Source organism: Pantherophis guttatus, chromosome 5 (assembly GCF_059756535.1).
Source record: "Pantherophis guttatus breed Tessera chromosome 5, ASM5975653v1, whole genome shotgun sequence".
Taxonomy (NCBI): Eukaryota; Metazoa; Chordata; class Lepidosauria; order Squamata; family Colubridae; genus Pantherophis; species Pantherophis guttatus.
This window is the reverse complement of record NC_142067.1, coordinates 54,328,291-54,340,145: the sequence shown is the minus strand read 5'-3', so window position 1 is coordinate 54,340,145 and position 11,855 is coordinate 54,328,291. Positions and strand designations below refer to the sequence as shown.

General features: G+C 36.4%; 1 protein-coding gene across 2 annotated transcripts in view; it reads left to right on the top strand.

Annotated features, from left to right (window-relative positions):
• The first annotated feature begins 376 nt into the window (after window positions 1–376).
• The window catches only part of KCNJ6 (potassium inwardly rectifying channel subfamily J member 6), a 109,125-nt gene continuing 97,646 nt past the window's right edge, over window positions 377–11,855 (top strand). For both annotated transcript variants that reach the window (XM_034402343.2, XM_034402117.2), the window contains exon 1: window positions 377–839. The gene's annotated coding sequence lies outside the window, so the exon portion shown is untranslated. The remainder of the gene's footprint in view (window positions 840–11,855) is intronic.

Sequence of the window (11,855 nt, the reverse complement as noted above, 5' to 3'; positions counted from 1 at the left end):
CTTTATTTTACTTTTCTTTTCTAATGTCTTCTCATTTTTCTTGGTCCTGTGGGACTCACTATATGCAGTACAGAGGTTTTTTTTGGGGGGGGACAGGAAATCTTGCTGACTTCCATAAGCCTTATCACACATACTACATATACACAAAGGTTTTGCCTCAGTTCTGTTCCCAGGAAACGGAGAGGCTTGATCGCACAGGCTGAAAAGTTCCCATTTAGCCTCTTTTTAACTCAAAAGGAAACATCTTACTTTTTAAAGAGGGGGCTGGGGAGCAAGGGGTGGGTGGGGGGGGGACTTCCCTATCTTGCATTTCGGCTTGAGCCGCTAGATGGCACTGAGTAGAATTTTCTCCTGCTTTGTTTTGTTAAAGCTCTAGCCTGGAGATCCAAAGAGCCACTCGCCTGAAATTGAGTAGAATTCATTGAAACTGCAGGCTTTCGTGACGTGTCCCTGAGTGGTCCATTACTTCTCTCTCTGCCAGCGCTCGGTTCTTCTGGCTCGCTCCACTCCAATCTTTCCCGTTCCTGGCGGCGACTCCCGCTGAACTCTGCCTGGGCAAAGCGGGCACCAGTTCAATTCGCCTCGTGTGCCCCGGTCGGCTTCTCGTGGGGAAAACCAAGCTGATTGATTGGAGCCAAGATTTCGGCAGAGGATGGAAGCTCCCAATAGCAGCGCTGGGTCCCTGTAAAAGCCGAAGATTCTTTCTTCTCGTTTCCTTTTGTTTCTGTTTCTTTCTTAATTTTAACTATTTCATCTTCCATTCTTGAGCGACAGATGAGCCTGCTCTGTTCCGAAGGAGAAAAATCATGATCGAGTGAGTGAAAACGTGCAGCAAACAGGTATCTCCGTGCAGTTTATTCCGATCTTGTGCATGTTTAAGAGAAATGCACCTTTTGTTCCTGCAACCCTCAACTTGTCATAGTGCACGTCGAAGTATATCCGATCTCAAAGTTATGTTTTTAGGGAAAGGGATGACAGTTACATAACGAAGAAAGCGATCAATTTCCTACTTCTTTATTGACAATTAAAAGGATGGGGATGGGGGTGCATGAGAGGCATTTGACCAATTGCGATTTCTAACATGTTTCTTCCTTTGTTTGGGAAGCCACGCATGTTAACCGAAAACAACTGCGTGAAACGGGGTGTGTGCCGGCGGGTGTGTGTACTCCTATCTGTTGTTCTGCTCCTGGGGAAATCAATAGTTCCGATCACTGAACTCCGAGCTTGGCGTTACTGTTTATCAGAAAGAGAGGAGGAATCTTGGCTGATTTCTGTCCCCCAGACCCAGCATGCACGTGGAGGGTGAGAGAAGGGAACTAACCATTAGAAAATAAATGCATATAGTTCCGGGTCCGTCAAACTTGTGGTTTTTGACAAAGCCTCTTGGCTTGTATTTGGCTTGCATGCATACAAAATTAAACAGATGTTGTGCATTTTGGTAATGTAATAGAGGGGGTGTTTCAGATCCTCTTCATTGTTATTTACTTTAAAATAAAGAACAAGTAATTATGATAATTTACAAGCTGTGAGGTAGATAAGTACGTAAATTAAATTTTATGCAGGGGATAGGGGAACAAGTAATGATGCAAATAATGCCAATAATGTCCCTTAGGTAGGGAAGTGTTTCCACATGCAGCCTATACTAGAAAAGATAAGGTTGGGAATGCCACTTTTATTCTGACTAAAGCTAGTGGTCAAATTTTGTTTGATTTCAGCAGCATTGCCAGGCACCCTGAACTTGTATTGTAGCAGAGTGACAGTTAAACAGTGGGAGAAACATTAAGGAACTAGCAAAGTATGGCACTGTGACGTAATGACATATAATCATGCCAACCTTAATCCTTTCTGAATCTTTCAAAGAGGAATTGCATAGGGCTGCAAGCTAGAAGAGTGTTCAGGCTAATGAGGTAGTGCCTAATTTGTCTTGCTCTTAGGAACAGAGCTCACTATCACCATGGCGACCCAGGAATATTAACTTCAGTTCCATGGAACATAGTAAGGACAGGAAATCTTTACTGAGAGCAAATGATGGGGGAATGATGAAATGTTTGCCATCCATAATTTTATAGACACCAACTTCACGATTTAGGGACTATATAATAATAGGATCAAATGGGTAATAGGATCAAAACAATCATTAGATATCCTGCCCTCAAGCAAACATAGCAGCGATAAACCAAGCATCAGCACCATGGACAGTGCCAAAAGGAGGTAGCTGTTTGGGTTGGCATACTGTAATTCAATTGCGCATTTCAGACCTGACATTTTCCTAACACTGTACGGTAAATGTGTAAATTTCAAAGTAAGTACTCATAGGAAATATTTGGCTTATTGCATCTTGTATATGTAGTTTTTAATACACCACTTTAATATAAAGTGATGTAAAGTGATGTAATATCAGCTGAAACGAACAGTCACTTAAATATCTGACAAATCAAAACCCCATGAAGCAGAGTTTTTAACAGTGTTAGAAAGATAATTCAGTTGTTCAATGCTAACTTTTTTTAGATACCTTCTAGCTCTTAAGAAACTGCTTCATTGCATACACTATGATCACCTAAACCAGTGTACATGAAAGCAATGTTCTCTGGTCCAATCAAGAAATTAAAAAACGATCATTTCTATTATCAGAACTGTATAATTTTTTTCTTTATCTTTGGTAATGGTCATATGCAGCATTGCTAGTGAGATGTTGCTACAACTGGAGAACGATAGGGCCAGGGTAGACAGAAAATGGATCGGAATCAGTTAGACACTTTATTGGGAGGTTGGCAAGGACTGGACATTCCAAGTTATTTAACACTTTAGCAGAAAGGTATCTCTACTCCTCTTAAAACCTCAATTGTATACTACTGAAATAAAGAACACTTGGGAGAACTACGAGTGAATTTTGTGCATGAAATTTGTGAAAATTGTCCACTGTTATATTCAAAACAAATTTCTGAGCTATGAATTCTTCAGTACTTAATGTTTCCCACATTATCCTCACATTTGTTTGTTTATAATATTTAAATTGTGTCTTTCCTCCAGGAGGAACTTTTTATTACTGGTTGCTTTCTGAGTCCACTTGAATGTATTCAATGGTGTATATAATGTTATCAGTCTAAAGTTAAGCTACTTACAAAACCTATTAAGTATTTCTCTACAGTCCAACCCATAATCTTGAACAGTCAGTAGGACGTCTTTTGCAGATCCAGCTATGGATATGCTCAAATTTGGTGATCAGCTGAGATTTCTCTGTCTCAGGACCCATTTTATAGAATTACCACTGGAATTGAAGCAAGCCTCAAATTTAGGACGGTATTTAAAACCAGTGTACACTATTTCAGATTCAATTCCACAAGTACTTTTGATTAATAACATAGAACTCTTTAAATCAGTGATATATTTTTCTAGGATCATGTGATTGCCAGCTATTGTGCGATCCAAGTAATAAGCACAACTGCATTAAGGAGTTGCAGACAAACGCTATTATCATCCTCCTGCAAGCTCTAAATTTACCATGTTGGAACCGAAAGAGAAATGCTGCACAGTACTACCCAAAATATTTATTATCTGAGACCAATGTTACTGTTTTAACTTTTGTCCTTTATATCTATTATGATTAGTTTATTGTTTTGTTTTTTAAAGAAAGATAGTGAGGTTTTAATGTGTTTAGCAGGTTTCTCATAGTCATTAAGAGAGTAGGTGACATAAATGTTTTCTATAAAAGTAAATATGTCAGGCTCACTTGGTGGATGTCAAAATGCTAGTAAAAAATAAAGAAAATCCTGTGAATTGGAAATCTGTCCATCCCTGAGTGAGTAAAAACTTGATTGCCATTTTAGGTTAATTTCTCTGTTCTGCAGATGAGATGGGATTTCTATCCTAAATATGTCCCGTATTCATATTAACCTACCAAAATTAAAAACCATGAGCAAACAAACATTTGCCATAGATGAGTCCTAAAGGATGAAGACAAAACATGACATCTAGATTACCGAAGCAAAAACACAGTGATGGGCAGGAGATGCACTAATTACACATTACAAAGTGACACTTTCTTTAGATATAAAAAGTAAATATAAAAATATTTTGAAATAATAAAAAATACTTATAGCTCGGGTTTTAGATTTTGGCAGTGGTTTGCTCTCAAAGCTTGTTTCAATTTAGTTTCTGAACATTTCGTTACCAGACTAGGTAACATCATCAGCGGGATTTTCTTGTCCTCTTCTCCTTAGCTTATAAATGTCTTGTGGCAAATGACATCTGGCACACAAGACATTTATAAGCTAAGGAGAAGAGGACAAGAAAATCCTGCTGATGATGACGTTACTTTCCTAGTCTGGTAATGAAACATTTAGAAACTAAATTGAAACAAGCTTGGAGAGCAAACCACTGCCAAAATCTAAAAATATTTTATATTCTTTTTTAAGATACATTCTAGAAAATATGGACAAGACTAGGCAATGAAATAAGGAATTTTAGAGGTTACCACCAGTCTTTCCACTTGTGACTTTTTTTGGTCGATTTCTGGACCTAACTTTTTGATTCAGCCATCCTATGTTCATATTACACTGGACTTAAAGATACATCATAGCTGCCCAGTGGAATAGCTAAAGAATCTAATATATGCTAGTCTAAGAGCAGAAAAAGAAAAACACACAAATAAAAAGTTTCAAAATGCCATAAAAACTCACATACCAAATCTAGGAACATCATCACACAAATTAGGGATTGTGTTGGCAGTGGGACCAGCATGCTACCCACACTGAGAAGAAGTGATGACTCATTGATATATTCATCAATGCCAAAGCAGATGGGTCTAGGGGGATACTCTGAAGACCACAGCAGCAGTTGCATGTTACAGTACATTTTCTCTTATTCTTGTTTAGACTTAGAGAATAATCTGCTTTGTCAGTACCAGAATAAAATTTGGGGGATTTGTATCTATAGAGTTTCTAGGTGACATATCTGCAGATATATTGTCAAACTAAGCTGCTTTGCATGGAAAACTAAGCAAAGATTGTATGCAACCTTTGGTTGCCAGATTCTCTTAGTTCTGCATCTGTGAATTGTATTATGGGACTTGAGAGTTATAGTTGCATACTATGTCAGTTTATTATTTATTTATTCTGTTTTTATACCACTTTCTATTCAAATTATCCTAAAGTTAAAGCAACAAATCCATATTTATTTAAAATGGATGGAAGTAAAACAAAATACATGTCCATCCAATAGATATACAAGAAAAGCTTTGATGCACAAAAGGGTCTTCCAGAGATGCCTAAAAGATGCCATAGCAAGTACTTGTGCCCATTAAGAATCAGGGGTTGGGCTTGTTTCAAAGGAGACAATATATTTTTATCATGTATTTTAGTGAAGAGACTATTCTGAAAAACAGAAGAAGGGATGATATCCTACAGTTCTCCTCAGATGATCTCGGCAATTAATCATATCTGTACAGAGAAGGAGTTCTATCAGATATTTCAGCCCCAAATTGTTGGGGCCATATGTCAGAAGCAAGACTTTGAACTGGGCTCAGTAGCTAATTGGCAACCAGTGCAGTTGCTACAACACATGTGTAACATGGGCACAGCCGTTGTCCCTTTCAGCAGTTTAACAGCTACATGCTGCTACAGCTTTTAACTAAGTACTGGGTAGCTTTTTGGAATGCGTTGCAACAAACTCAAAATGAGGTTACCAATGTGCAGACAATCATCTTTCTTGTGTAAAGCTCTATACGGGTGATATTGTGCAGTGATTAAATGACGCTGATTATATGATTACATGATATCTGATGTTCAGTCACAGCAGTATGAAGAAAGTAGCTGGACTGGCTTTTTTCATTTTCCAGTAAAGGCAAGAGAATAAGACCGTTTGTGCTAGATTTGGGTGCAATATAATATTGTACTGTCAGTAGGGAAACAAATCAGTATATCCCTTGCATTGCTCAGAACTCAATCACAACTCAGTGTCTTTTAGCCATCTTGTCAATATTTCTTTTATGACAATGGCATCTCTTCCATTCTTCCAGGTGAGTAGAGCTTCTGCCAAATCTTCAACAGTTCATTTTTAGCTGGCAGGATTATACTCTTAAGTGTAGCCACAGCAATTTCCCATCAGTTCAGTACCACCTGAAATGCTTCTCAAATGCATTTGTTTCTCCACTTCAAACAGCAAAATGGAAGCAGCATAGCATCAGTGCTTTGCTATGTAAACAACTTGCTTTTCATTTGGAAAATTAGGTACTGGTATAGCTGCCCATGTTGTGAAAGCCAGTGTAGTGGGTATATAGCATTGGATTAGGATTGGTGAGAACCTGGTTCTTAAACTCCCTTAGGAATAGAAGCCAGCTGAGTGATGCTGGCAAGTCACTCTTTCAGCTGTTACCTGGGAAAACATCTCTCTATCATCCCACAATGGACCAGGTAGATTATGGTCTGTAATATTCAATGACGATGATTTTATCCTGCAGTGAATTTATAAAAGGTGATGATATCTGTCCATATGTATATATATTTTATAAAGTGTACAGCTTCTAATTAAATTTTCTATAAGCATTTATGTTGAGAAACTTTCTGTAGCTACTTTGATGCAGAAACAATAACAATGCCAAACTTAATCAACCTAGCCGAAATAAAATGCTTTTTGTTCCACTTCACATGTATTTATTACAAAGCAGCTTTATTCCAGCACCACAAATAATTTAAAAAGCTGTTCTCACCAAGTTGCTGTTGTTCAATCACTAAGCGGTGTCTGATTCTTTGCGGCCCCATGGACCACAGCCAGTCTTCCCTGTCTTTTACTGTCTCCTGAAGTTATTCTCACCTTGATACTAGTCCTAATTAAACTAAAGGGCAGTATGGCATAGTATAATAAATAAATACTATTTGAGCATAGTGTAATACTTAATAAATAAAGTGTATTTAGAAATAGAAATGCTGAATTCCAAACTATAAGACCATATGCAAATAGGTCAAGTAACATGGCCAAGGATGCCTCTAGTGTTATTCAGAGAGAACTAGCTGTGGTAGGCAGAAAATTGTGGGTATTATGGAAAGGCAACAAATTGTTAGCATTTATTTGTTGTTATTATTGCTTTTATTTAATTTATTATTATTAATTTTACCCAGAAAAATCAGTGGAACATAAATTAGACATTCAATGGGATTATTCTGAATAAATCTGGATTCTATTGGAAAAATAGAGGGAAATATCTGGGCTTTTCTGCCTCTAACTCCAAGATTAATTGAATTGACCTTGGATCGCATGTGTGTTTCTGAGGTGGAAGTACTGTGGGTGGGTGGATGGGAAATCATTTGCTTCTCCACTTCAAACAGCAAAATGCCTTAAGTCAGTCCTGACCTTTGGTGCACAGGATCGAGAATAAAGTTCCATTAGAGAAAAGTAACAAATGACTGGTGATCATTTTCACAAATTTATTAGAGATAGAGAATAACACCTTGAAAGCAGGTAGTAAAAAGCTAATTTATGTTTTTATTGTACAGCCTTGCCTCTTATTTGAGAACATCCCTAAAATATAGCTGTGAACACAAGTATTGTTCCACATTGACATTGCTAGCTCCATTTCTATTTCTTGCTATAATTATTTCTGTCTATTGTTAGAAATACAAGGCAATCAAGAACAGAAAAGAAAACAAGAAAATAATAGTGTTCATTTAGGAAACAAATCTTTGGATGACTCATTTTGGAGCTATTCTCCTATGTCATTTTTTTTTTGTCTTTTTCTTTTGTATTTTGCAAACACATTTCCCTTTAATGCTTTTCCTAGCCCCATAAAACAAGAATCAGAGGATATAGCTGAACAACTAGAGAAAGTAGAAGTGATAAATTGAAAATTTATTCAGTAATAAATCAAATATCTAATTTTTGTAACTCACTGGTGTACCTTATTGCATAAAATCTAAATATAAAGGGTTTCTACATCAAGATACAATTAACTTCCTGGTGGTCAGTACAAACCTATACAGATAAATTAGAAATTCAGAAAAATCTGGAGATAAAAACACCTCCAGGTTTTGTAAATCAGAAAACAGATTCCAAATTAATAATAAATCACTCTGTCTAAACAATTTTATTCTATCTGATCTGATATTTAGAAGAAATGTTCAGAGTCCATAGCAACCAGATTTGGAAGCTTTTAGCAATGAGATGAGGAGAAATGCTCATATTCTCATCTTTGTGTGCCTGCTGACTATGACCCCTAGTTATAATCATCAAATATAGTTGTAGTTCCTTAAATAATAAGCCAGTTTCTTCACAGTCACTTCATCAGATGCATAGCATTATTCAGTTTCATTTACTAAATGTCCCAAAAAGTCCCAAAATGTATGCCTTCTGTTGCTGCAATAATTCTTGATTATATATATTTTTTTCTGTTGTAAGCTAATATTAGCAGGTATGATTTCATATCTGCTTGGGAAGTAAAAGCAAACCGAGATCCTTGCTGTTCAATCAGGGACATTAAAACATCTATTTTTCTTTATTGGCAGATTTATTAGTGATTGAAGATTTACTTTGAGGCTGCTCACATAATAAATGATAAAATTATGTTTTTCAGGATTTCAGAACAACACTATACATTTTAGAATTGTGAATGTGTCAGAATTCAATTGTTGAACACATGAAATTGACGTGTACTGAAGCAGACACACTCAGCATAAATTTGCAAATCATTGTCTCCTGAAGTTTCATATATTTGTCTTTTATGAAATATTTTTATGTTCTTTCCTTATATATTTCTATTTTTAATTATTTGTCAATAATATTTATACCCCACCATTCTTCCAATAACCTGAAGTTAAAAATGTGTTTCCCTATCTTATTTTATCCATATAAGCATCTTATAAAATAAATTGAAGTAATTGAAATCACCCAGTGAATTTCCAGATTGGCTCTTGATTCCCCATCTCCTTGGTTTTTATCTGATATCCTAGTCAATACACTACATTTATATATTTTAAAATACCTAGACTACTTTATTAATATCTCTCAGGTAAAATGAATATTTAAAAATAAATGAATTTTTGGGGGCATTCTAACAATTTCATTTGCCATTTAAATCAAAATGGTTATGATTTTGATGTTGCTCAGCAGTGCTACAGCTATTTACAAGTGAAATAACCTATGAAATGAAAGAACACTAATTAATATGGAAAACCCAAAATCGTGAATATTGCCATTTATATTATCCATTCAGGAAGATAATATACAAATTGTATGAGTTTATGTTTATTTCATATGACTGGAGAGGTCAAATCAAGTTAGCATTTGGATTGAAGAATACCATATTGAGAATTGAGAAGACAGAAAAAAATTAGGTTGATTGAGAAGACAGAGAAAAAAGATCCTGAAAGATGGCAATGGCAAATTGGTTTCATACTTTTGACAGCTGCACAGATGTGTCCATGAAGCCACCAAGAATTGAGCCTGAATTGAAGAACAATTTACTTTTTATGTTGAAAGAAGGCTGTCAAAAGCATTTGAAAGAGTGCTTTGCAAACGTATTGTATTGGCATTAGTGAAGCATTCTCATGGTCCTTTGGAAGGCTCACATGGCTACTTTGAAATTTAAGCCATTAGTGAAGCTAAGCCACAACCTCGGGAACTTCCTCTGTTGCAATGAAGAAATGTTGACATCATCAGCATGAAATTCATGTTGCTTTTCAAGCAGAGGAAGCCAGGTAATGTCAGATAGTCCATTATGGGAGATGAGGGCAATCCACCTGAACCATCAATTTCTTTGCAATGCTTATTATAAAGCATATGCATTATACTACACTGCCATGCACCCTTGTATTGTATTTGAAAATCAGGCTGCATGATGCTCTAAAGTGATCTATCTAGTCCAGGGATCTGCAACCCGCGGCTCTGGAGCCGCATGTGGCTCTTTCATCCTTCTGCTGCGGCTCCCTGTCACTCAAAACATGGATCGCAACCACCAATGTGTGACACCCACCAGCATGCAATTTATTGAGCTTTTCGACTCATTTTTTTTCAGAGTTCAAAATGTTTTTGTTGCATGCAAAAATAAAAAATTGTTTCTCTGTAGCAGTTCATTGATTACATAAATGCCACACACCATAGTTTTTTATACATAGCATAAAAGTAAAAAATGAAATATGGTACATTATCTTCATTTTAGATGTCAAAAGGTTTTTTGGCTCCCGGTATTTTCTTTTCTGTGGGAAACGGGTCCAAATGACTCTTTGAGTGTTTAGGGTTGCCGACCCCTGATCTAGTCAAATGCTGCTATATGGCAGCAGTTTTTTAAAGTCTTAGTCAAGAACTTTTGCCGCCCAAGATGTTTTTTAGCTAGAGAAGAGAAGAAGTTCCTAGAATATAGGAGCTTCTGCATGCAAAGCATAGATTCTGTCACTTACCTGCATCTCCTCAAAAAGTTTCTGAAAATGCAGATTTCTAGTGATCTTTTTGTGAATATATAGCACTAGAATAGATGCTGTTTAACTTCAACCTTGGTAAATTTTTAGAATTCCAAAGTATCAGCAAATTCTATAGATTAAATTATTCATTGTATAAAGAAATGCTTTTTTTTTTGTTTTGTCCTACTTTCATTAATTTTATTGGATAATCCAGGGTTTTAAAGAAAGAACCTGGGTCTGAATCCAGAATTTTTTTAAAAAAAAACTACTGTTGTGTATTTCTTTAAGCTAATTCAGAGTTCTTTGGAATACAAGATTATGGTATCCATATGAATGAAGAACATTTGTGTTTACTATTATTAAAAATATTAAAGTTACTGTTATTATTTATTCTAGAGTTGAAGAATTTCTTATTAACTCCCCAGTTTAATTCCTGCTAGTTGCAGGTCATTGGGCTAGAATATTGTCCACAGATGGCTGTCCATCTTTTACTTAAGAACCCCAGTGACAATCAGTAGTAACCAACCCTAATAATCAAGCATTGGATTTAATGTTAAGATCATGTTCATCGAAAATCTATCCACTAGCTACTATTCTTTGGAACTGCAGAAAACCAGTCCGATCTCTGCAGAGCCTGGGGAATTACTGTACTGTTTCAAGGCTTTTGTGTTTTGCTGCATTCCTAGCTGAAACTCTTTGTGGCTTTTTGTTTGTTAGAATTTGGCTGCATTGCCTTGTTCAGCTGCTTCCTGGTTCTTTCCTTTACATGCTGTGCTGCTGCACAATTATATAACTAGCCAACCATGTGTGGAAACGGTATGCATAGGCTTAAGAGCCAATTGAAGTGTTAGTTCCAGTGCGATAGAGACAAACAGGAAGGACACTTTTATTAGTATAAGAAGGCTGAGACACCTTCACTCATTATAAAGTAATATAGCCAGCATCTTGTAGATTTGATATCCTGACATTTTAGTATTAACTAGGAAAAATATCTTCAAAATGTCAGGATATCAAACCTACAAGATGCTGGCTACATTACTTTACAATGAGTGAAATTGTCCTAGCCTTCTTATACTAATAAAAATGCCCTTCCTGTTTGTTTTTGCTTTGCATAGAAAAAAAATGCTGATTCTTATATTTTGGTCTGAACCAAGAAACTTTAAACTGTTAGTAGGGAATTTGGGGGATAATAGTTCCAATATATCACACTGGGGAAAGCTGTTTTATTGGGGGGGGTTTCCCCATCCAAACTGGGGTCAAGAAACATTCACCCAGCACACTAGCAATGATATTGCTCTCTACCATGGCATTTGAATACAGGTAGCTATGGCAATATCCTGCCCATTTCAGGTAGCTTCACCCTAAAAAATGGGATTGTTGTCTGGCCATGTCATATTGGAAGAACATGAAGCATCCAAAATAAGGGTAGAGGAAGTGACGGCATTGCATCAGATTCTGCCCTCCCAACAT